Genomic DNA, 25,537 nt, shown 5'->3' with positions numbered 1-25,537 from the left:
GTCTAAGTTTCTCTGTCTTTCTGTCTCTGTCTATCTATGCCTCTTATCTCTTCTCATTTCTTCTCCTTGTTTACCTTCTTCTTCTATTGTTTCTCCTTCTTTGCCTTATCCTTCTCCTCCTTATTCTTTTCTCCTTCTGCTTCTCCTTTTCCTTCGCCTTGTCCTCCTACTCATGTTTCTTCTTCTTCTTCTTCTTCTTCTTCTTCTTCTTCTTCTTCTTCTTCTTCTTCTTCTTCTTCTTCTTCTTCTTCTTCTTCTTCTTCTTCTTCTTCTTCTTCTTCTTCTTCTTCTTCTTCTTCTTCTTCTTCTTCTTCTTCTTCTTCTTCTTCTTCTTCTTCTTCTTCTTCTTCTTCCTTCTTCCTTCTTCCTTCTTCCTTCTTCCTTCTTCCTTCTTCCTTCTTAATCATCTTATTCTTGTTCTTCTTGATTTTGTACTTCATCTCCTCCTCCTCCTCCTCTTCCTCCTCCTCCTCCTCCTCCTCCTCCTCCTCCTCCTCCTCCTTCTTCTTCTTCCTTATTATTCTTTCTTCTTGTTCTTGTTCTTCTTGTTCTTCTTGATCTTGTTCTTATTCTCCTTCTCCTCCTCATTCTTCTTCCTGGTCTCCTTCTCCTCCTCATTCTTCTTCTTGGTCTCTTTCTCCTCCTCCTCGTCGTCCTCCTTCTCCTCCTCCTTCTCCTTCTCCTTCTCCTTCTCCTTCTCCTTCTCCTTCTCCTTCTCCTTCTCCTTCTCCTTCTCCTTCTCCTTCTCCTTCTCCTTCTCCTTCTCCTTCTCCTTCTCCTTCTCCTTCTCCTTCTCCTTCTTCTTCTTCTTCTTCTTCTTCTTCTTCTTCTTCTTCTTCTTCTTCTTCTTCTTTGCCTTTGACATTTCCTTCTCTTCCTCCTTCTCTCATTCTCCTTCTCTCCTTCTCTCCTCCTTATTTAACCTTCTTTTCTACTTCTCCAAGTCCTCCTCCTTTTTTTCTCTTCCTCTTCCTCTTCTTTTGTTCTTCTTCCTTCTCCTTCTTCTTGTCGTTCTGCTCCACCCATTCCTCTTCCCTTCCTTCTTCTCCTCTTCCTCTCCATATTCTTCTCCTTCTCTTTCTTTTTCTCCTTCTACTTTTTTCTCTATCTCACCCTCCCTCACTCCCTCCTACCCTTACCCTACATTCCCTGATGCATTCACAGACTCTCCTCCAGTACTACTGGTCATTTGAATTTTGTCTTGCCAAGCTATGAAAACAAGAATGGTCTCCTAAGGCATCCCCTGTTGCTGGTCTTTTCCATATGTCTTTTCAATTGCCCTTTCACTGTTTTACAGATTTCTTCTAAGATCATTTTACCCCACCCCACCTCCATGCCTTGATTTCTTATGGTGGGAGGCTCCAGAGTTTCAAACTCACATCCTCTCTACTGGTGTACTGCCTGAGAAACCACAAAATCTGTAGGCTAGAGTTAAATTTGATCATTGAGCTTGGGGCATTGTGCTATGTACAAAATGCCTGGTCTCCATTCATGCTGAAGTCCTTAAACCTGATGAAACCTAATGGGTCGTAATTTTCGCCTACATGGGAAGGAAGGCATTTCCTCAGTATTTCTGGAACCCTGGCTCCTGGTAAAGTTACCAAACCCATAAGCACTCCCGCCCAGCAGTGGCTAATGGCTAGCAGTCACATACAAAATGACCAAAGGTTCTGATCTTCAGGTTAGATAACTTCCAGTTACCTAGCAACAGCAAGATAACAAGCCCAATATATGAGAGGCTACTTGGCCCTACATCATTCTCTCCCTCCCTCTCTCTCTCTCTCTCTCTCTCTCTCTCTCTCTCTCTCTCTCTCTCTCTCTCTCTTTCTCACTTTTACAATCCTTACTCTCTGTAAACTTTTACCTCTTTCTCTAAGTGTTCACCTTTCTTACTCTCTAACTTGTTTTCTGTCCTTCCTTCTATGTCTTTCCCCATCTCTCCTTTTGTCCATGGCAAGTCTAACAATCTTTTTACTCTTTGTTTTTCTCCCTGTTGTCTAAAATAAAGCTCTAAAACATTAGACTGTCTATGTTTTTTAAGGCCAAATATGGGATGCCAGAGACAAAGAATCTGGTACCATTGTCTTCCCCTAGTTCTCCCCCATCCGTGTACTGTCAGTGGATTTATACAGCCAGATGCACAACCAGGGATGCATGGTAAGTATCCTTCACTCCTCCCATGTCAGCCTTCACAGAGCACAGAACCTTCTGCTGGCCATGTTCTCTCTCACTTCACCAACTTCCCCTACACCCACATTTTCACACTGGACACTTAACATTACTACGAATTATTAAAATATAACTGCATTTAAATTTAAAAATCATCTCCTCATTTGTGTTGGTAACAATCCAATACTTAACAGATATTTGTTTGTAGTGCTTACCTGTTGACATTGATACCATGAACTTCTTATTACTTCTGGTGCTATGTGATTTTTTTTTCAAGCAAGATGAGGACTTGAACAATTTCTGAAATCATGTCTTTGGACTCACAGCACTTACATGATGTAGTTCTAGTTTCCCAGAGACTTCCAGTATCTGTGATGAGCCATGAACTTGGGACATCTGCAGCATGACCCAGAGTTTCATTGGGCTGAGCAGAGAGATCCCAAGATTTGATTGCTTTCTCTGTCCAAAGTATATAATATGCGATGAAATTACAACTGCATAGTGGTTTTTATTACTCTGTGTTATTATCATTTCAAATCCTCTTAGTTCTTGGCTGAGTTGCTAAATGATACCTTGTTCTGTGAACCAGCTGCCACTTTTGTTCTAAAGCGATTTGATGGATCTTTTCAGCTTTCCTAGTTCCATTTTCTGAGAAAAGTAGCTTCCCTCTGAGGTTATGGTCTCAGAAGTTGTTGGATGTTTCAAACCCTTCCCTGGAATGTCTGGGAATCTGCAGAAAAGGAACTAAGACTTTTGAAACAAAAGTGAGGAACTACTTGGTGTCTTCTTCTTGTCTTGTGAAAATTCTGAGATCCTTTCTTAAAACTGGAAATATTAAAACACATTAAAATTATTCTACAATGAGAAAATCAACTGCATTATAATCCTGATACTTACTGACACATGAGTTATAAGGATGTTCTTTATTAAAAAATCAATTAGTTCTTACACTCTTTATTTCGTTCTAGATCACATTTTCCTCCTTTTAACAGCTGAAAAATCTATTTTACTTCAATTTCATTTTTAAAAATCCATATTATTTTAAAAATTTTAGTGGTAATTGTAATAAGTATCTATAGAGTGTTGCAGATGGATCATTCCCCCCTTTTCTGTGGCTAATGGAAGGTTATTAAAAAAATTCTTCCTAATGAACATCTATTCTTGTTGTTGTTTTTGTTGTTGTTGTTATTGATGTTGTTAGAGGTTATTACTTGACTTCAGGAATGTTTAATGCTAATGTGGGTCTTATTGTTCTCCAGATGTCTCCTTTCACCCCCCAATATATAATATAATATATATATTTGTAAAAATGTGGTGAGTCCCTGTATGCACATTATTAAATGTTTCTGATTCAACTTGTGCACAAAGCAATCTAGATTCTGTCTTTTTACATTGGTGTTCCTTTGCAAGGGAAATGAAATACCAAAGCTTATCTGAAAGTAAGGATTTTTCAAAAGTATCATTTCCTTGGGAATTCTAAATAAAAGTTAATATTCATTATGGAGAATGTATTATGAGCTTGTCAAGGGCATTTGAATATGAATTTCTTTCCTGTTATTTTTATTTTTCCTTGGTGACTTGAAGTAGAAGCTACTCACAGGAAAAAAAAAGAGAGGTATCTAAAACTACTTCTCATTATCTCACTTTCTTTAAATTGAGATTTCTGATGTTGAAGAGGAATGAAGTGAGTGTGCAGATTTTGTCCACATAACTCCTAAAAGAAAGAGCAATAGTCATGTTCCACAAACACATGTATTCGACACCACAATGAATTTACATGGGTACTGGCTGAATCTAAAGTCCCTGTAAATGAATGTGTGTGTGTGTGTGTGTGTGTGTGTGTGTGTGTGTGTGTGTGTGTGTGTGTGTGTGTGTGTGTGGGTGTGGGTGGGTGTGGGTGTGAATGTTTCCATGTGTGTGTGTCTGTGACTCAGTATATCTAGGTGTATATGTACATGTATGTGTTAGGATTTTATTGCTGTAAACAGACACACTTACCAATGCATGTTTTATTAGAAAACCATTTAATTGGGGCTGGGTTACAGGTTCAGAAGTTCAGTCCATTATCATCAAGGTAAGAATATGGCAGGATCCAGGCAGGCATCGTTCATTTGGAGCTGAGAGTTCTACATCTTTATCTGATAGCTGCTTGGAAATGAATAGCTTACAGACAGTAGGCAGAGGGCCTTAATTCTGTTCCCACAAAACATCAAATGTGTTTTTGAGTGTTTATGTGAGTATTAGTACGGGTTTTATTGCCATGAAGTGTCACCAGGATCATAGTAAATCTTGAACACTTTGTAACTTCTTTTCAGAGGTTTACTCCATTATTGTCATGGCTGGAAACATGGTAGCCTTCAGACAGACAAAGTGCTGGAGAAGGAGATGAGTTTTAGGTCTTGATAAACAGGAAGCAGATGGAGACTGTGTCAAACTGGGGATTGCTTAAGGACAGCAGAACTCCAAGCCTACCACCACATTTTTACATTTCTTCCAACAAGATCACACCAACTCAACGAAGACACATCTCCATCAGTGTCCCAACTACTCCACCAATGTCACACCTCATGAACCTATTTCACACCTCCTGAGAGTGCTACACCTATTGGCACTATTTATTTGGGCCCATTAACATTATTCTTAAAACTGTTCAAAGGACAAAAGGTAACTTTAATGAAAGAAATAAAGAATGTTTCAAAAAATAAACAGGAGTATGTATGTCTTGGTTACTGTTCTATTGCTGTGAGAGACATCATGACCAAACCAACTTATAAGAGGAAACATTTAATTGTGGTCTTAGAGTTCCAGAGGGCAAGTCCAGGATATCATGGTAGACACCATGGCAACACAGAGGCAAAACATGTAGAGCAGTAGTTGAGAGCGAACAACTTATGATGGAGATGGCAGAGAGAGAGAGAGAGAGAGAGAGAGAGAGAGAGAGAGAGAGAGAGAGAGAGAGAGAGAGAGAGAGAGAGAGAGAGCCTGATGGGTTTTTGATATTTCAAGGCTCTGTGACAAATCTCCTGTAATAATAAAACAACTCCTAATTCATTCTAAACAGCCAATCACCTTGAACACTAACACATTTGAACGTGTGATCATCTGTGGCCCACAATTATTCAAACGAATATAGGAATGAAAAAGAAAATGAAGTCAACTAATAAGTGGCCATGACACTTGGTAGTATAGTTTATATCATTACTTTTCTTTTCTCACAGGTTAGGGTTATTTGCATAACATATTTCTGATCACCCATCATTTACAAATAATCCAAAGGCATCCTAACCCCTCCCCACACACACACACACACATTTCTACTTGATTAACCATATTGGCATTACTTATTTTTATGGAAACATATCCCTTATTCCTGATTTAGTTGAAATCGTGGAAAATGTTGATGTACAATTAATTCCTATTCATAATGGGATAAAACAGAAGTCAACAGGAATGAATCCATTGTTCCTTGGAGCTGAAAATTTCCCATCGATTTAGTAAAATGTTATAAATATGATTTTAAAAGAAGGCAACACACTGAAAAAGTCTTATTTTCATATTTTCATTATTTACAGACCATTCTGTGGTATAAATCGGAATCTAGAGGAAGAAAGGTGTTTAAAGTCACTGACACACACACTTAACTGAGGTTTCCTTTGCACAGGAAGAAGATATATCAATCTGCTATATCTGGAGAGTTTCTCCAGGACCATAATGATATGAAAGTCTTCAGGTCTCTAGGTTAAAACAACATTGCTTTTGCCTATAATGTATGCAATGTAACCTCTTTTATACAGTAATCATATTTATGTGTGTAAGCATACAGAAATACACAGGTAAGTGCAGAGAATAGGGAAGGGTATACTGTTTTCTGCTACTTCACTCCCTAATTTTCCCATTGTGACAGGGTTTCTTGCTGAGCTAGGAGTGAGGCTGACATTCAGGAAGCCACAGTCATCCTTCTGTCTCTGCCACTCCAATTCCTAAGCACTGGTGTTGTAGGTGAATGTTTGACCAAACACTTGGCTTTACCCCTGGGCCATCTCCCCAGATTCTTCTTTATTTTAAATAACCTCTGGATTACTTTTGCCCTCAATGTAATGAAATTGCTGTATAAGAAGTTGTTATTTAGAAGATGGCAATATAAGTGGTCTGTGTGTGTTCAGTACAGATATGGTAATTTAAAAACTACTTTCCTTAATTCCTTGAGAATTTCATACACTGTATTTTGATGGAATTTACTTTCCAATTCTTTTAGTAACTCCTCCCAGAACAAAGCCTGGCCCATTCCCACCTAACTCCTCCTGCCAACTTCATATCTTGTCTTCTCCTCTTTGTTACAACCCATTCAAATCATTTGTGTTTCCCATAAACTCTTGGATATCTGGCTTCCAGTAGAGCATGAACAATCTATCACCTTCAAAGTCAATACCTTTGATGAAAACTGACTATTCATCCTTCATCAACTGTCTATACCTTATCAGATAGCGATAAGGGATAGTGAGCCTTCCCATTCAGTGATGGAAGACAGAATGGCCTGATTTTGTGCAGAAAGACACAGTTTCTCTCTTTCCTCTGTGCCTTACAAGATTTTCATTCTCTTCCTTGAGGATTTCTAAGATTCAGCTCCTCTACTTCTTGCCTCTTTCTGTATTTGTGAATATGCATGTGTGTCTATATTACACATGTCTCATTTTACATACAACTCAACTCAAAGTGGGATTTTGCAATTAACTGCTGGCACTATCTCACACTAGACCATATTCCTTAATGCAGACTTGGTGTGGGTAAGTACCAGAAAGGAACAGGAGATTGCTAGATATCTTCAGAGTTAGTTGTAGTATAGGTGAAGTTTAGACTTCTGACCTTACATTCTGGCTAGAACTTATGTGTTTAAGATGCATGGATACGGGATCAAGATCCTGAACTTGCATTGCATTTTTGTTCTTTTTGAACAAAACAGAGATATCCTTGAAGAGAAAGATGGATCCTATCACTTTCTTTCAAATAAAGAATTCTGTGGTTAAATTGTTTTGAAATGTCAGTCATGGGTCTTTGATGAAGGTTTGGTACACAGTATAATGTTCATAGGTAGTACAATATGCACTCTGAAAAGTGATTGGAACCTGAGGGCTTTAAACAATGAGTTAATCAATCAATGGATGTGCATGGAATGGGTAAGAAACTTGTAAATGAACGTGGTCATTTGGACATGTCTTCAAAGCTGTTTATTGTCTTTGGTACCTTCTTGTGTTAATGCTGACTAGCTGCCATTAAGTTGAACAATTTTGCTGCTTCATGCCCCTTTCATATTCATGTGATCATGGATCCTTCTTTCATTTGTGATAGTAACATGTCAGGTTCAGAGGAAACATGGCTTAATTCTTTAATTTTTTTTCTAGAAACGGCATGCTAAGTGTAGACCCAATGTTACCTAGTTGTTGTAGTTGGAATATTCAGCCACGGTATCTGTTGTCTTTGAGACTCAAGAACTTTGCTGCTACCCACACCACTGGTCTTTCTTCTGAATTCACTATTGTATTTTAGTAGATTTCAATATCATATGTAGTACCAGAAAATGAGTGAAAAATGACAGTGGTGAAATGTGTTTAGAATCATTAAATTACACACTTAAAAATAAATAAATCAATGGATTTATTTAGTATATAAATAAAACTCCAATAAAACTTCTGAAAAGGCTTAACCAAATGTGATGCTTCTCATGTGAGTTGTTATTTGTCATAGCACCTGTGATTTAGCTGTTAATAGTAGTGGGTTTTATTACTTATGAATCAGACCCCAATACATCCATGAAGAGGTAACACTCCATTCCCTCAGGAGAAAGAAATCAATTAAAAGTCATTGGATTTCTTGATGAGAATTTTTATGGTCAAAGCTGAGTTGGCAGGAAGTTGGACAGATTGGGGTGTCTCCCAGAAAGTGTAACAGACATTAGAATGTAGGTATTGTGAGGCTATAAGACATATTCACTACTTTTCACCTATTATTGAGTATTCTTGCTGGTGGAGGTACTTACCCTTCACTTCTGCCATGGAGGGAAGTGGGTCTATACCTAGGCAGAAGGAGGAGATTGTGATGAGTAATGTTTGTGTGGGTTATGGAGTAGGATAAACCTTAATGTGCTGGGATTTTATTTATCTCCAACTTGACAATCTAGCGTCACCTTAGGAGAGAGAACAATTCAAGAATTGTCTCTATTCACTTGGTTTTTGGGTAAGTCTATGGGACATTTTCTTCCTTGATGGTTGATGTGTGAGGGTAGGCAACTGTGGGTAAGCTCATCAGTAGTCATTTATAAAAGGGAGGCTTTTACTCTGTATTTAAAATAAAATATTTGATCAATCCACATGATTTTTGGTGGTTTGAATAAGAATATCCCGTATAGATTCATATATATGGATATTTAGTCACCAGGGATTGGCAGTGTGTTTAAGGATTAGAAGGAATGAGAGAAGATGTGGCTTCATTGGAGGAAGTGATTGTGTCAATAAGGGTGGTCTTTGAGTTTTCAAGAAACCAATGAAATGGCAGAATATCTGTCTCTGTCTAAGGATCAATAGTTCTCTATTGCTCCAGTGCTGTGGTCACTGACTTGATGTTTGACTAAACTTCTGAAAGTGTAATCAAGCTCCCAGTTAATGCTTTGTTTCATAATTGTTGCTTTATCCATGATGTCTCTTCACAGCAATAGAACAATGACTAAGATAGGGTCAAGCAATAAGCACTCTTTCCTGGTAATGCTTCAAGTTCCTGTTTTGCCTGCCTTGGTAATAGTCTGTTACATGTAAGATAATAACCCTTATATTCCCAAGTTATTTTTGATGTTTGTATTCTTCAGTGTGAGAAAGAAGCAAACTAGAACAATTACATGTCATTATATACATGAGAATATCTTACCTTTAAATTAAAATAAAACATCTACACATTATTTGTCCTTATAGGATAAGTGACAGTGGTACTATTAGATATTTTGTTTCTCTAAGAAATTGTCTTACTTAAGGTTTCTATTGTTGTAAGTATATACCATGTCCAAAGAGCTAATTCCATAGCAAAAGTTTTATTCAGCTTATATTCCACATTGCTGTTCATCATCAAAGTAGTTGGGAATGAAACTGAAACAACACAGGTTCCTGGAGCCAGAAGCTCATGAATAGTCCATGGAGTGGTGATGCTTATTGATATGCTCCTTAAGTCTTGCTTTCATAAGGAGCACAAGACTACCACAACAAGGGTGTCACCACCCCCAATGAACTGGGTCCTCTCCCACCAAATAAGAAAATTTCTAACAGCTTGATCTTAATGAGGCATTTTCTCAACTGAGGCTCCTCCTCTTTCAAAACTCTAGATCTTGTCAAGTTGCTATGAAACCAGTATGGCACTCTGAATGTAGTTGGCCTATGAGGAGGTGTGGCCTTGTAGGAGTAGGCCTTTTTGGAGGAAGCATATCACTGTGAGGCTTTAAAGCTCTGCTCAGTGTGCAGAAGACTCTAAGCTTCCTCTCCACCACCACATATGCCCAGACACTTGCATGTTCACTAACTTGATGATAGTGGACTGAACCTCTGAAACTGCAATTAAATGTTGAAAAGCCCTAATGAAATGTTTCTAATGAGTTGCCTTAGTCATAGTGATTTTTCACAGCATTGAAACCCTAATTAAGACATCCAGCTAGCACAGAAACTCTTCCAGATATCAAAATTAATCAACAATAGAGAGTATTTTCAAGTCATTTGGCATTCAAACTTATTCTAGAGAAAAAAACACAAATGATTGAGTCCATGACAAGCCTGACTAAAAACAAAAACAAAAAACAATACAAAAACAAAAACAAAAAACAATACAAAAACAAAAAACAAACAAACAAAAACAAACAAACAAAACAAAAACAAAAACAAAACTACAACAACAATAAAATCAACCAACCAAACAAACAAAAGAAACACTCAGAGTGCATATGGGACCCAGTAAGACCCCCATGAAGCACAGGGGCTACTCAGGAGTAGTGACCAACATATTGGGCAACCTCATAGAGTTTGAAACCCATGAGAACTGGCATAGAACAGAGGTCAGCACATATGCATTGAGTACACCTTCACTGTTTTATGAGAATGAGGTCACACATAAATTTAAGACTGGAATTTCCAGGGAATAGACAGGCTGAAATGATACAAAGGTATGTTGGGAGTCAGATGTTTGGAGGAGAGCCAGGGGAACAGGCCATGGGGAACTTTTTGATGGTCATCTGGGGCACTCAACAGAGACATCCAAAAGATCACAGGATTCATCCCAGGCAAAGAGTGCTCAGGGAAAGCACTCAGGATCCATGCCCCACCATATATTATCTCACAGTATACTCATTTTCTCTTTCAAATTACTCTTTGACCTGATTGGCTGGCTATTTGTTAAGAAACCAAAGAACCTAATGTGGATATGCCCAATTTTAACTATTTGCAGAAAATTTCTATTCTTCCTGGGTCTCCTGCTTCACATTTTGAGAACTTCATCTTAGAATTCATTTGTCCCTCAGTGTCCTTTACTCCTTTGTGTGTCCTTTTTTTTTTTTAAAGGTCACCATCAATTTAATCTTTCTTAACTTCTTCCTGGTCTCTTTTCTGCATGTTAATATTGGATTTTTTAAAAAGATATCTTAATGGGAATAGAGAGATGACCATGTTGTCAAGAGCACTTTTGTACCGCAAAAAAACTGGATTTGTTTTCTTGAATTCATATCCAATGGTTAACAATCAGCTTTAATGCCAGCTCCATGGGATCTGATAACTCATGTCTCTGTGGTCACCTATACTCTAAAGCTCATGCCCTACTCCCATCCATATAAATAAAGATAATAAATCTTAAAATGAAAGACAAGGTTCATTTTGTTTCATTATTCAAATGAAACCTTATTTTGTCTGATTTCTGAGTCTCTTTGGATCAGTTTTCTGGGTTGCACTTTGTGTAACAAGGCCATATTCCTTTTATCTATCACTCTTTCCCCAAATTGATGTTTTTCCCTCAGACTTCATACCAGAGATTCTATCTATGTCCTGTCTTTCTCCCCTTCTTCCTAAAAATCCATTTTTGCTGCCATCCCTGCTCCTCTAAGTCATATCTCCAATTCCTTGCTCACTATGCAGACCACAGAAGCTAAGCCCTGTCCATTTTAGCCTGTGTTATCACACAGATGTATGCACTGTTCACAGCCTGAGTTGCAACTTTCATCTTCCTTTGATGTTCTTTCCACCATAGTCCATCTCTTCCAACAAAGTGTTCACTAAAAGCATGTCATGTCACACGTATTAATTTTTAGAACAAAACAAATTTTATTGACAAAGATACTGAGTTTGTCAAAGACCCATAGGTACCCAACACAGGAAAATAAACAATTTTTTTTCAATCCTATAAGTTTACATTTCTGTACTTTGTGATTTTTTTCAATTTAAGTGATATTTGACACCAGAGTATAGACATAGATATGTAGGTCACCAAGAAATTTGATAAAGTAAACAGTAGGATTGGCTAGAGCTTTGTAAACAAACTTTCTGAACTTTTTGGATCCATCATCTCTTGTGTACTGCACCCAGGTACCTATTAAGAAGTCATTGTCATCACCTGATCTCACCTCAGCCAGAGGAGTCTCTGGAATGATGTGGAGGTTACCTTCCTTGTAGTCATCCAGGAGCTTATAGACGTAGAGGACCGGATCCTTCTTGTAGGAAATGTAAAAATAGTCCTGTAAGAATGGCACCTGGGCTAGCCCCATCCCACTCCAGTTGTCCTCAGAGCCATCTTTCCCCTTAAATTTGTGTTGTACCTCTCTGCCAACCAGGGCGCTGGCGAGGTGGACATCCCTCACCTGAGGAAAAACTACTTTGTGAGGCAAGACCTTAATATTTAAAATCCTGTCATCGCTGTCCGTAGTGTCCGTAGACACTGTCAATTCCTTCATACTTCACCAAATAAAGAAAAGGGTTTGTTGGCAGTTGACCTAGATTCCTAGATTCCTGGATTTAGGATTCCTTGAGAATCTTCCAAAACAAAAGGAAATACAGAATCTTGGTGCTGTAATTGGAGAAACAAGAGAAAACGAACAAGAATTCATCACATAAAAAAATTCAGAAGAAGTAGGAATTAAAGACATATTTGGGCAAGATGAATAGTGAAGTAGAGATTAGAGCAAGCAGAAAGGACTGAGGAGATAGCTCAGTGCTTAGGCCCACTGATTGGTTTTGCACAGGACCAGGGTTCAATTTCTAACACCCACATGGTTGTTCACAACCACCTGCAATTCTAGTTCTAGACGATCTGATAACCTTTTTGGACAACACACACACACACACACACACACACACACACACACACACACACACATCACACACATATACTCACCCACAGAGAAAAAAAATCTTTTAGAAAACTATTATACAATCAAAAAGGAGTCAAGTATAGTTTTATTCCCTTTTATTACCAGCATTCAGAAGCAGGCTAAACTCTGTAAGTTGAATGACTGCCTACCTGATAGGTGTGTTTTCAGAATTTTATTATTCTTATTATTTATTTATTTATTTATTTATTTATTTATTTATTTATTGGATTTTAGGACTATTTCAGTATTTGTTTAAAGATTCTAGATTTTTTTATTTTATTTTATTTTTCTAATGTTTTAGGCTTTCTTTCGGGCTTTTTAGTAGTTTACAGTTTTCAGGTTTTTTTTGGGGGGGGGGGCAGGAGGGTAAAGCCCTTTGGGTTATTTAGAGTTTTAGGGTTTTAATGGTTTTAAATTTGGGAGGTTGTTTTGTCCTTACAAGTTTTTTGTTTGTTTGCTTGTTTGTTTGTTTTGGGTAGGGTTGAGGTTTATTTTTATTTTATTCATTTATTCATTATTTATTCATTATTTATTCATTATTTATTCATTTATTCATTTATTCATTTATTCATTTATTCATTTATTCATTTATTCATTTATTCATTTATTCATTTATTCATTTATTCATTTATTCATTTATTCATTTATTCATTTATTCATTTATTCATTTATTCATTTATTCATTTATTCATTTATTCATTTATTCATTTATTCATTTATTCATTTATTCATTTATTCATTTATTCATTTATTCATTTATTCATTTATTCATTTATTCATTTATTCATTTATTCATTTGTTTGTTTTGGATCTTGATTTCTCTTGAAATTTAAGGTATTTCAGGGTTTTAGGGCTTTTTAGGATTTATAAATAATTTTAGGATAATTGTAGTTTTTTGTGTGTTTTTGTTCTTCTTGTTGTTTTGTTGTGTTTTGTTTTTGTTTCTTTTTATACTTTTAGTGTTTTATAGGATTTTAGGATTTTGTAAGGGTTTTTTGTTTTCTTGTGTGTGTGTTTCCCTTTTTTTTATGGGTTTAGGATTATATATTAGGATTTTAGTTAATGTTTCAGGGTTTTGTAGGTATTTTGGGGGGTGGTAGGATTGTTTTTATAGTCTCGGGATTTTAGTTAGGGTTTCAGGGTATTTTAGGTTTTGTTGTTGTTGTTTGTTTATTTGTTTGTTTGTTTGTTTGTTTGTTTTTGCTTTTTTTAACGGGTTTTCAAGTTTTTTTTTTTTTTGAGTTTCAGAGTTTTGATGTGTTTTTAGAACCTTTAAAAGGAACTTTTTTTAGGGTTTTACAGTTCTTTTGGGTCTTTTTACTGATGTTGAGATTGTTTTAGAATTTTAGGGTTTTTCTTTATTTTTTATTTTTGTTTTGTTTTGTTTTTTAATTTAATTAAGGAATTTTTAAAAATTGTTTTAAGCATTTTTTTAATAAGGTTTGTAAAATGATTTTCTTTTCCAGTGTTTTTGGCGATTTTTTAAGGCAGTAGAATTTGTAGTTGTTGGGGTGGTGGTTTTGTACCTTTTCATTTTCTTTTTATTTATTTTTAATTGTTTTTTTTTTATTGTCTCATTAGGGATCTAGACTTGTAGAGTTTTTGGATTTTTTTAGGGTTTTATAATTTTTTTAGGGTCTTTTTAGAGTTCTTGTGTTTTCTTTTTTATAGAATTTTAGGGTTTTAAAAATGTTTATTAAGAATTAAAAATAGCTTTTTTGGGTCATTTAGTGTTTGTTTAATAAGTTTAGGGTTGTTAGGGTTTTAGGTTTTGCTTTATTGTTTTAGGGTTTTATTTTTACGTTTTATAAATGATTTTAGGGTTGTTCTCAGTGTATTTGGTGAGATTTTTTTTTTAAGGCTTAGTGTGGTTATTGCTGTTCTTCGCCTGTTTGTTTGTTTGTTTATCGTAATGCTTTTATGTTTTTTTGGGTCTTTGTAGAGATCTAAATTTTTTTTAAATTTTTTTGTTTGTTTTTCTTTAGGGTTTTAGGTTCTTTTAGTTTTCTTTTTTCAAAAATTTTATGTTTTTTTTTGTTTGTTTGTTTTTTTAGGGTTTCTTTGTTAAAGCTTCAAGTTTATTTTATTTTCTCTTCTTTTTTCTTTTTTCTTTTTTACATTTTTAGGGTCTTTAAGGTTCTATCTCTAAGAACATAGAAACTGAACCTATTGCTTTTAGATTATTTATAAAATGTATTCCATTCTGAAAACAAGAAACACTATAAAGTCATGTTTGTTCATTTGCGTGTATGTCCCCAGGAGCTATAGATTATGTGTGCCTGTTGCAGAGCTCTACAATATGTCCTGATCATACAGATTTAATTGTCACATCATGAAAGTTCAAGAACTATAATATAAAGCTATATCTATGTATCCTAGTTTATTCATCTTTCAAAGAAATATAGTAGAAATGTCACAGAGGGCAGAATTTATTGATCATGATTTCGAAAAAGGAACTCAAAAGTCATTAAATCAAGTATCTTATACTAGCCAAACTCTACCCATCTATCCAGTTCACTCCTGTAAGAATAATTGCACCTGGGTTTTGGTTAATTCTTATTAAATTCTCCAGTAAAAAAAAAAAAAAAAAAAAAAAAAGGCCTTTATTAGCCCCTCCCAGCTTAGTGAAAAACTCCATTCACTCTCCTTCTGAAAGCAAAAGCATTTTTCTTCCACAGACTATGTTAATTTTACAACATTTGCCCCTGGTTGGTTTCCATTTCCACAGTTGTGTTTGCCATGACTCAATATTTCATCTCTATTCAGACAACTCCTCTCATATACCACAGGTTAATACACAAAGGCTCATTTGAGAGTCATGCCAAGAAATCAGAATGAACTTGGGGGATACAGAAGAGGGAAAGACACAAGAGCAACAGTAGTATCATTAAGGTGGATACTACCCTAGAATACTGCATGGTATTCATGTATCCTGGGGATCCAGAAATTCAACTAGACTGGACCCTAGTTATCCACTGGAAGGATGTAGTCTGAAGCATAGCCTATTAACTGGCAGCTCCCATAGCTTTGAACCGATCCAATGATTTTTATTTTCCACACACCACCCAGTAGTATCCAAGCTACATTCCCTGTCACAGGCAAAAGCCCGGAAAAAGAAAAGAAAGCACTGTACTGTGTGCTAGGGTAGTTCTCATAGAATCTGCACTAAATCTATTGCCACAACTGCAAAAGTATGTGGCACAGGCAATCCAAGGATCACCATGCTTCCTATTTTATCTCTCCACTCTATATATCCACTCCCAACTCTACACACTATGCTCCTAATCCTAGGGATCATTTAGAGGTCTCATAAATACCACCATGTATAACCCCAGAAGATGAGAGAAGTTTGAAGCACATCGATAGATTTTAAATCTGACAATTGTTGATGTCATCAAAACAATTTTCTGAGCTGTGTTGTGCTTTTGTCAAACGATGGGGCTAGAATGGCCCTGCCAAGATCTAAAGCAGAAATAATAGTTTTCTTTTGTTTGTTTGTTTGTTTGTTTTTCTATTATTATATTGGAACATGTCATCATCAATTGCACTTCCTCAGTCTAAAAAAACAGATGATACTTACAGTTATTTGCTGCCATCTCTAAAGTCTGGGCAAGGCAACTCCTGTGATTCTCCAAGCCTTGCTTCTTACCAGTTATGGGCTATATGCTGTCAGGATAATGTTCTAAACAGGGAATTCTATGTATATCCACATTTCAATAGTTTTACCTTCAAAAGTATAGTAAAAAATATTCCAATTGTACATTTATTTTAGTATTTCTTGTCAACATTTTCCTACTGAAGTGACAGAAATATTTACTATTTTTATATCTTTATACTAACATTATATTTCTGTTTGATTTGTAGGGGACAGGTTTATTTGAGACAGTCCTACATTACTCATGCTGACCTCAAACTTGCTATGTAGCTATGGACAGTCAAAGGCCTTGATCCTCCTGCATTCAACTGCCAAGTGCTGGGATTACAGATTACAGTACCATAGCTATTAAAATATATTCTATGACTGATAAAAGAGCTGAGGATTTGACTTTAGGATTTGGGTATTTTTCTAATTGTAGTCATAGTTTACATTGAATAGAGTCATTATTTGAAAGGTAACAGAGATTCTGGTCTTTCAGATTTCTACTCATTAGTAGATCAGTTAATACATTTAAATATCTGCTAAAAATGGCATGGCATACAGGAGAACAGTAGTTTAAGCTCTTGCCTAGGGAGGTTTCTGATTTTTAAATGATTCAATAAATAGGAGTAGATTTATGAGTTTAACATGAATGAGCATGTCTTATTTTATTTGCCAATGTTATACATAATAATACAAAACATGCATTTTAAGTTTTTAGAATTATTTTCCTAAAAACATATATATTTATGACCAAATGAGCTAGAATTTCTCATAACAAATATTTAATATTATAAAAAGCCTAAATTTTTGTATAAAAAAATGAAACTTATTCTGTTGAATTTATTGTAGTCTGTTATTTTGATAAGTATTTCTGAGGTTTTTAGAGATCTAAAGACAAAATATTCAGTGTATTTTTTTATGATAATTTTCAAGTAAGTTAGTATAATGAGACAAATCTGGTAAGCCCAATGCCCACACTACAAAGAGGTTCTAGCTTTTGGTCTGTAAATGACTACAGTGTTTTTTTTGTTTTTTGTTTTTTTTTTTTGCCATGCTATGAAAGGTTTAAAAATTGCTTTCATTTGGAGTATTTATTTATTTTTTATCTTTAGTCCCTATCTGTTTCCTGAACTTACTCAAAATGGCAGGTCCCTCCACTTTGTTCGCAGGCAGGAAATGATCTCCTGTTCATTTCAAATTGAATACCCCCAAAACAATTAACCAACCAAATTAAAAAAAAAAGGTTAATATGGTAATTGCCTCAGATCTTACTTGGAAACGATTTGATGACTACAATGATTGTTACATTAACGGGGAGATGATCTAAAATAGTTTGGTGATATTCTTCCACAGGAGTATTTTGACAGGGTTGTTAGGAAAGTTTTTTCCATATACATTTTTTTTTTACTAAATAGGGACTAAGTATAGGATTGTAAAACTAATTTGCTAGTTTGAGTTGGTTTTCTAAAATAAACGACAGAGTCCAGATGACAACAGTAAGTAATCTTTCTCTATCTTTCAAGTATACCTGAGGCTGACATATTGTAAAAACTGGTAATCCTCTCTTCATCTCTCAGCAAATGTCTGCCTCTGGGAAATTTATGATCTCGTCTCCATTATAATTCTTAGTGGTTTTCATTGGTATAGTATGTGACCATACCTCTCTGATTTACAATTCAGTAGGAATAGAACAGAACCAAGCATAGTTCGATAATGAGACTTAATTTAGTTTCATGTGTCGAACACAAGGCTAGTTTCTCCATTCCTAATTGATACATAGGTATACGAGGTTAATTAAAAAGTTATTTACTATACCATCCACTGGTTTTTCATGTTCTTTATTGAATTTCTGTACACCCACATACAACTTCTGAAACATATTTTTATACTGTTCATATAATTTGTTGTTGATCATGTCCCTGTAAAGCAAAGTAATGAAAGCAGTCAAATTTATACAAATAGGAAAAGAACGCTCAAAAAAAATTAAATTGTTCTTTGCATACTATAAAAAGAAAAATAGCAGTAAAAATCATGTAATGGGAAGTAATTACAGATTTTTTTTCTAAGAGATTATCAGAGAAGTTTTATTTTATGTTTTAGTTTCACAATTAAAGTTTACAGACAAATAGATAGATAGATAGATAGATAGATAGATAGATAGATAGATAGATAGATAGATAGATGATAGATAGATAGATAGATAGATAGATAGATAGATGATAGACAGACAGACAGACAGACAGACAGACAGACAGACAGACAGACAGACAGACAGACAGATAGATAGATAGATAGATAGATAGATAGATAGGTAATCCTTTTTAGAAAATTAATTGTATTTCAAAGTAGGGTTTTATTCTGTTCTACCAAATAGAAGGTCTAATTTTTTTTCCTATATTGACTCAGTTAAGACTTAGTGTAGGGGCTGGTGAGATGGCTCAGTGGGTAAGAGCACCCGACTGCTCTTCCGAAGGTCCGAAGTTCAAATCCCAGCAACCACATGATGGCTCACAACCACCCGTAATGAGATCTTCTGGTGCATCTGAAGACAGCTACAGTGTACTTACATATAATAAATAAATCTTAAAAAAAAAAAAAGACTTAGTGTAAAACATAATTCAGTTAAAATATACAAATTGCCTGATTATGTAACTGATTCTTTTTCATACTGTTAAACAGAGTAAACCATAAAGTACATTTCAAAATCTTTGTGGAAAACTTCTGTATTTCCACAACAAATGTTAATCAAAATTTTAAATCTCATTAACATTTACTTAAAGTAGAAAATACATTTCTGTTACTCACACCAAGCAAGTGAAAGATCTGTGTGACAAGAACTTCAAGTCTCTGAAGAAATTAATAGAAAATCTCAGAAGATGGAAAGACCTCCCATGCTCATAGATTGGTACGATTAATTCAGTAAAAATGGTCATCTTGCCAAAAGCAATCTATAGATTCAGTGAAATCACAATCAAAATTCAAACTCAATTATTCATAAAGATATAAAGAACAATTTACAAAATCATCTGGAATAAAAAAATCCAGGATACGGAAAAACTATTCTCAACAATAAAAGAACTACAGGGGGAATCATCCTCGACCTCAAGCCGTAGAATCGAGCAATAGAGATAAAAATATATGCTAATGATACAAAGAAATGACTTCATTAAATACACAGGCAAATGGAAGGATATAAAATATATAACCCTGTTTGAGGTAACCCAATACCAAAATTACAAACATGGTACACATTCACTGATAAAGGGATATTATTCTAAAAATTCAGAATATCCAAAATGTAATTCACAGACCACATGAAGGTCAAGAAGAAGAAAGATGAGAGTGTGGGTGTTTCAATCCCTCTTAGAATGGGGAACAAAATACTCCTTGGAAAAAATATGGAGAAAAAGTGCAGAGCAGAGACTGAAGGAATAACTATCCATTGTCAGCCCAACCTGTGAATCCATCCCATATACAGACACCAAACAGAATCACTATTGTGGATACCAACACGTGCTTGCTGACAGGAGCCAAATATGTCTATCTCCTGAGAAGCTCAGCCATTTCTTGGCAAGAAAAGAGGCTGATGCTCAAAGACAACTATCAGACTGATCATGGCGTCCCCAGTAGACGAGTTACAGGAAGAACTGAAGGAGCTGAATGGGTTTGCAACCTTATAGGAAGAACAACAATATGAACCAACCAGACTGTCCAGAGCACCCAGGGACTAAGCACCAACCCATGGTTCCAGCTGCAGATATAGCAGAGTATGACCTTGTCAGACATCAGTGGGAGGAGAGATTCTTGGTCCTGTGAAGGCTTGATTCCCCAGTGTAGACATGTACCAGTGTGAGGAGGGTAAAATGGGTGGATGGAGGAAGACCCTCGCAGAAACACAGAGAGGGAAAATGGAATAGGGATTATCTGTGGCGAAACAAAGAAAGGAATAATATTTGAAATGTAAAGAAAGATAATATCTAGTAAAAATAAATAAATAAATAAATAAATAAATAGATACATAAATAAAAATAAAAATAGTTACAAAACACTACATAGAAAATATTTCACTATGATGTCATACAATATATTAACTAATATTGCTTAATATAGAAATTACGCTAATACTATATAGTTTTAAAAATTATATATTAAAAAATGTACCTTCAAATTTTCCCAGAAGATTTTATACTGGAAATCTATAAAGAAATTAAAGTTTTAAAAAGTACGGATGCAGATGTTAGAGTTTCATGGCTCAGCTTTTGACCTACAGGCATGACAATGAGAGTTTGACCCACACCACTATACCCTCCAAGAAAATCATTAAAAATAAAGATTAATCATACAGGATTATTGTTTGGAATATACATCATATGCAAAATATTAATATAGATTACTTGCTATACAATCAATTATACTTTCATTGAAATACTTACACTAAGAAGGAAATAATAAGTTTGAACATATTGCAGTGTATCTCCAATTACTTCTTCAGAATTTGCATTCTAATTATCATTAGTTACTGGAGATTCTGTTCTTGGATGGTAATACAACAAGATATATAAGCAATTTTTTTTCAAATATTAATGAAATACTTTTGGCCTCACTGGACTTATATTTTAATGCTACACAAAGAAGCTCTGGATTCAATCTTCAACAATAAAAAAATAAATAAATAAAAAATTCAATTTAAATATAAAAATATATAAGACATGTTTCCTTAAGCCCCAGTGAATTTGTCAGTCTGAGTACTTCATTTTTAAGGCCAGACCAAACTGCACATGTGCTTTGAGATAATACTGAGATATAGAGTTAGAGCTTACCTTCCTATACCAAAACAACACATACATAAACACAGCCTTCCCTGAATTATGTCTGAAGTACCAGCTCTTCTGAGGTTGAGAGGAGCCTCTGGATTTGGAAGCAATTTGGTGCCTATATATGCAAATTTTGGAAATCTGGCCTTTCAAAACCAGGTAAAGGAAAATGAAGACTGGTCTTCAGTTTGTTTTTAATGAATTCTTGTGGGCAGCAGCAGGACAGAAAAGGATCTAGTATGTTTCCACCACTAACTGACCCCCATTTAACTCACAACTCACATCCCCGGGCCCCAAGAATACTTTTAGGGTCTCCAATTCCCTAGCCTTCCTGGTTTCTGCTAGGTGATCATCTGTTCAATCTCCTGACCATAGGGAAAAAGTTCTCTGTTTTTCTTGGGTAAAGTGGATTGTGAACCCAAAGCATTAACCACAGGAGTCCAATGAAAGTCACCTGCTCTCCTTTCTCCTTTAGTAACACCTCCATCCCTCCACCATCATCCAACTGGTACCCCCAGCTGAACCAGGATTGAACATCTTTCAACAGTTCACTGACTAACTCCACAGAGACTTTTCCCTACCATGCTTCCTCAAGATCTTTACTTCCTCAGGAACTCAGCTTCCTGGCCACCACAAAGCATACTGAGTAACAGGGTTTGGACAGCAGGAAAACAATCTTAGCCAAGCCCATTGCTGATTGGCCTGTTTACACATTCCTACAAAGGGTGAGAGAGGATTTATCAGTCATCTCTCATCACAGTAGCAAAAAGGAGGTAGTATTTTAGCTTCCACTACTACTAAGAGTTTTTCCATTTTTCAAGTTTGCAATACTAACTTGAAAGTAAGAAAAAAATAAACAAACAAAAAAAATAACAAAACCAACAACAACTACAAAAAAAAAACAAAAACAAAAACAAAGACAAAACACCAAAGAAGTCTCTCCTTCTTTGTTTTAGTTGAAGGGACTGTCGTGTGTAATTCTAAATTGTTTTATTTATTTACCTAACGTGTTTTTGCACATTTGTATTTTTACAACATGCATATATGTTTATATGACATGCGTGTCTCATGCTTTTAGAAACTAGAATAGGATGGCAAAATCCCCTGGATCTTAATTAAAAATTGTTGTGAGCCATTATGTGGGTCCTAGGAACTAAACCTTGGTTCTGTCCAAGAGCAACAAGTGCTCTTAATATCTAAGTCATCTTTCATTCCCTGCCCTGTGTGTGTGTTTTAAAGTATGTTGTATCATTTATCTCGATAGATGTTTAATTTTACTATACAGTGGAGATAATAAAAATATGACACTTTCTTAATATTTTCTATCTCCAGAAAAGAAAGAAAAACACCATAATTTGAATAGATTGTGTAAATCAGAAAAAGAGTTTCAGCAAAAAAGGATGTGTATACATCAGTATATGTGTGCATACGGAGGTCAAAATAGACAACAGTTTTATCCTAAATTATATTCCAACAATTTTTTTTTTTAATGAGACAGGGTTTCTCTGTATAGATCTATTTGTCCTGGAACTCACCCTTTATACCAGTGTGGCCACAAACTCAGAAATTTCCCTGCTTTTTCCTCAAAACTGCATGTATTAAAAGGCATGTGCCACCACTGTCTGACACAACTTAAAAGTTGAGACAGTATATCTCTGAATCTGCATCTCAAAAACGACACTAGCCTGGCTAGCCAGCCATCTGTCTCCACCTACTCAGTACTGGCCTGCAGAATGTATTTTTAATGTGGATTCTAGACCCTCATCTTATTTCCATATAATTTCAAGGAAAGCAATTTCCCAAAACAACCATCTCTCTAGACCCCTTGTGAGATTTGTTCTGCTGTAGTCACTACCATTATTATTATTTTTTTACTATTGCTCTAATCATGCCTAAGTTTAGCCTCCTAAAGTGTTTAAGGCTGGTTTTGCTTATTTCCTTACAATAGAAAATTGGTTTTCTTGCTCAGTTTACATTATACAGTTAATTAGGTAAACTTGTAAGATTCATATTTCATTTGTGAGACTTGTTGCAGTGTTTTGTTTGCTTGTTAGGTTTTTGTTTTTGTTTTTTGTTTGTTTTTTGTTTGTTTATTGTTTTTTTTTTTAAATTTGGTGGGTTGGTTGAATTTTTTTGATTGCTTGATTATTTGGTTGCTTTTTTTAAATTTTTTTTTTGTTTTTTTGTTTTATTTTTTGTTTTGTTTTGTTTTGATTTTTCCACAACTGAAGATGAAACTCATAACTGATACTTGGTGCTTTACAACTGAGCTACATCTCCAGGTAAACATTAGTTCTAAATGTAGGGTGAAACGTCATCTGTATGTGTTTTAAGGAAAACTATGATTTCTGTGAAACCTAAAATTATTCCCCTATGCTATAGGGTTTATGGAGATGTAATGCACTCTTCTGGACTCTTCAAACACAGGCTAATATCTCCAAAAACACATACTTCCAGATTTATCCAACATATTGTCTAATTCATCTTTTAGAAGAAAGAACAATAAAAGATTAAAGCAAGAAATATAGTGGAAAGCTAGTGTAAGTCACCACAAAGCTGGGCCTATGCTCAATTCCCAGGATGAGCTGGCCAGCACCCCAGTGACTCCAGAAAAAAACCACACCTGATGCAAACTACAAGAGATTTTATTATCAGGAAGCTGAGGATGAAGTCCCTCCACCATGCAGGGCAGGGGCGTTTGACCCTGAGCAGTGACAGCAGAGGGCTTTTAACAGCTAGCTGAGGAATTATGAGGAGTTGGGAGGAGAGTTGGTGGAAGTTGTGAAGAGTTGGGAGGTGTTATGAGGAGAGTTCTTTTCTTCTGGGTGTCCTTGCTGAAATTTACAAGGCAGTAGTGGGGAGTGAGATCTTTCTGAATTTTTATCTTATTGTCCTTGGCACAGGAAGGGAAGCATCTCTGGTTGTAAAGGATAGAAACAAAAAGCTTTTTGCTGGCTTAGAGAAAAAGAGGTTCTTTCTGGCTGTATTTTCAGAGATTAGGGAAAACAAGCTTGGGGAACATCTAGAGGCTTTACCTTCCTGGGAGAAACACTTTAAGTTGGGGTCACACATTCCACATTCCTTCTAGTATAGAGTTCTTATCTTAGAACTGGGAAAATTAAATCTCTGGCCCAGTTGTCAAATAAGACGAACATGAGTTGCATCTTTAGGATTTGTAACATTGAGAGCCTCAGAGGCTCCTCAAATGAGACTAGAGAGTCTCTCGTCAGTGGTAGCAGGGAGGGAGGAGGTTCCTCTGCAGTGTCTTCAGAGTGTGAGCAGGGCCAGGCTAGTGGACCTCCGTATGGTCAGGATGGGTAACCAGGCACATGCTGGAGGAGGTGCTGGACTTGTATCTGGGTTCAAGGTTCCTGGAACAATCATGCCAGACCAGGACAGGATCCCCTACTTGACTTTTATGTGGCACTGTGGTCAGTTCCTGGTTCGTTCCTTTTTTTTTTTCCAGCAATTTCCAGGTGTCATTTCCAACCAGTTCTAAGGCCATCAAGCGAGCTAGAAGGGGTTGGGAAAAAAGGAACATCAGGGTCACACATTCCCCCTGCTTCTGTTAAGGGGGGCAGTCCCCCATGGTGAATTTCAAAGGGTGTAAGCTTAAATTTTCCTGGGGTGTTCTGTACTTGGAACAAAGTGAAGGGAAGGAAAGTTGTCCAATCTTTTCTTCAGTCTCTAAAGCCAATTTATTCAAGGATTCTTTTAACGTTCTATTCATCTGCTCTACCTGTCTTGAACTCTGGGGTCTATAAACACAATGTAACTTCTGATTGATCCACAATTGTCTGACTAACTCATAACTTACTTGGGCAATGAAGGAGGAGCCACTGTCTGACGAAAGTACCTTAGGGTTGCTGAATCTTGAAAAAAATTCCTCTAATATCTTCTTTGCTATGATATTGGAGGTCTCTTTCTTAGTGGGGATGGCTTTACTCAATCTGAAAATGTGTCTATAAAAACTGATAGATATTTATTACTGTACTTGGCTGGTTTAACTTCAGTAAAATTTAATTTTTAGTATGCCTCTGGACAGTTACAGCTTAGCCACCTTCCAGGGGACTTCTTGTTGTGTCCGGCATTGATGAGGACACAGGCTTGGCATTTATTAGCACTATCTTGAGCAATGTCAGACATTTTTATAACATAGTAGTTTGAGCTCTTAAAAGTTTCTTTGAGCTTCTTATTTCCCAAATGTGTGAGCCTGTGCAGACTGGCTACATATTGTTGCTCTTTTCTGGTGGGCAGGTAATAGCAACCATCTTGGGTCTTAGCTACTTCCTGAAGATTGTACCCACATATCTCAGTTATTTTACCGATTAGTTCCTGATCTTCTGAGTTTATTCAAAGCCTGTGTCTTTGAGTTTATAATGGTCTTTAAGTTCTTTATTTTTCTCTTAGAACCACCTGTTTTTCAGCCAGGTAAGCCATCTGATTTCCTTTCCCTCTGGCATCAAGGCCTTTGTGGTGATCAGAAAAATGTATGGTGGCTAGGTTTTTTTTTTTTTTTGGTGTTTTGTTTTG

The sequence above is a fragment of the Mus musculus genome, chromosome Y (assembly GCF_000001635.26).
Source record: "Mus musculus strain C57BL/6J chromosome Y, GRCm38.p6 C57BL/6J".
NCBI classification, from domain to species: Eukaryota; Metazoa; Chordata; class Mammalia; order Rodentia; family Muridae; genus Mus; species Mus musculus.
The sequence above is the reverse complement of the archived record's forward strand: the minus strand, read 5'-3'. Positions refer to the sequence as shown.